This window comes from Sinocyclocheilus grahami, unplaced genomic scaffold (genome assembly GCF_001515645.1).
Source record: "Sinocyclocheilus grahami isolate Dianchi unplaced genomic scaffold, SAMN03320097.WGS_v1.1 scaffold16.1, whole genome shotgun sequence".
In the NCBI taxonomy this organism is placed as follows: domain Eukaryota; kingdom Metazoa; phylum Chordata; class Actinopteri; order Cypriniformes; family Cyprinidae; genus Sinocyclocheilus; species Sinocyclocheilus grahami.
In genome coordinates this window covers 3,279,183-3,281,313 of record NW_015505195.1, presented here as the reverse complement: position 1 = coordinate 3,281,313, position 2,131 = coordinate 3,279,183, and positions in this window count along the sequence as shown.

The following is a 2,131-nucleotide window of genomic DNA, read 5'->3' as shown; positions in this document are numbered from 1 at the left end:
GCACTGGAGCTGATGAATCACAGCCACTTTTAACTAAATCTAAATAGACACTCCGTATTTTTTTATTGACAGACGTCTCATCCAGTCAGCGGTGAGTAATCCCAAACCAATGGCGCTGTCTCAAACTATACCTACCTTTTCCGGTTTGTCTGAATTGTCGTGTTTTCTGACTTGTTATAATGTTTTCTGAATTGTTGTTGTGCTTTCTGAATTGTTATTTTGTTTTGTAGACTTGCATTTGCGTTTGTAATTTGTTATTTTGTTTTCAGAATTGTGATTTGTTCTGCACCAATCGGCCACCGTAGTTTTCTGGCAAACAGAAGAAGACGCACGGGAGGATAAGTTGGGCATGTTGCCATGGATACCGTCATTAAACGGACCATACATCACCTTTTGTCGAGCGGTCATTTTTGGGTCATGTAAAGAAGCTATTGTGCTCATCTGATGACAGAACAGATTTTAGAATTTTCATCAGTAATCGCTCATCTCGTTGTTTCTCTGTGTGTGGGATGGCAGGCCAACTGCAGGTGTCCTTCAGTGAGTCGAAGTCGATGGGGCGAACACTTCCAAAGTTAATATTTTGTTTCCAGAGAAGAGGGGTGGCCTGTATCTCTGCTTTATTTACACATTCTAAATTAATTAAGCAGAGGGTTCCTCGGTGCGCAAGAAAAACGTGGAGGAGGAGATGCTGGGCCACGGAGGGAGGGCCTAATTTATTGTGGCCGTACATCTCTGCTTCATGCCAGGGTGTCAGGGGACTCGGCCGACGGCATTCCTTCACAATGAGGATTAGAGCTCCCATCATCTGTTTATTTCACCGCTTTAAATGAAAGAGTAGCCTATTTTATATAGAGAGAGAGAGAGAGAGAGAGAGAGAGAGAGAGAGAGAGAGAGAAGCAAAGTTAAAAGACGCAACAACAAAGTTTATTGTGGATCCCAATGATAATTGTGATTAGGACAATTACAAAGCACCAATTATTAAGCCACATTATATTTGTAATAAAACATCTAGGCTAATACTGACTTGTGCAGGTCGCTGCTGATAGCACCAACAGGTTTCATTATTTTGGACGACTGACACCAATTTTACACAATCAAAATAAAAAAAACTATATGAGATAACGTTAATATGCATTAAAAAGAAGAAGTTTGGACCAGACATCTGGTTAAAAAAAATGAAAAATAATACATTGTACAGTTCTTGCACCGTGTAGCCTAGTTCTTGCAGCAGGTGCCCCAGTTCATCTAAGGTAATATGCATCTCAGACTCCTTTTTACATCAAGACGCTTTACATAATTTTCTAATTATAACTATGACTAAAATAGATTTACAAGCTATGGTCTTGTAACAAGATCCTCTCTAATACTAGACACACAGTGGAGTTTTGTTCGACACAAGCCAAAAACAACAACAGCTACAATTTAATAACAGGCCTTATAATAATTTTGAAATAATACGTGAAACTCTTTAAATTCATTTTTAATAAAATGTCATGTACATGCAAGAAAATTAATTTTCAGAAAAGAATACTGCCACTCCCACTTCCACTTCCAAACGTATAGCCCAAACCATAGCATATTAAACAGCCTAATTGTGACAGAAGAATAACAAATCATTGTCAGCGACCACCCCCCCCCCCCAAAAAAGTAAAACAGTGCCATGTGCAAATTCTTTGAATTACCCATAAATTAAACAATAATAGGGCTACATTTTTCATTAAATGTAAAAAAGTAAAAGAAAAATAATTAATATACAACACAATTTATAATAAATGCACAATTTATGCTGAAGAGATAAAAAATATTGCTAATGTATACTGAATGATGCATTTCACGCGTCCACTGAAAGCCGTTTCTAAAATGAAAAAGATATGAAACGCGCCTGCTACAGCATAAAAGCCTGCTAAAAGATGAAACTTATTGTTCATGCATGCATAAAAATATTAATATAAGCAGACATTAACTAAAATTATCTACATTAGGCCAAAATTATAAATTAAACCAAAATCAATGATTATGCGTAGGCTTACATATAGGCTATACACATATTTTAGCGAAATATTGATCGGATAGTATCAGTAAAGGTTAATGTAAATTTTATAATTAACAGCACACTTAAATGGGGGGGGGG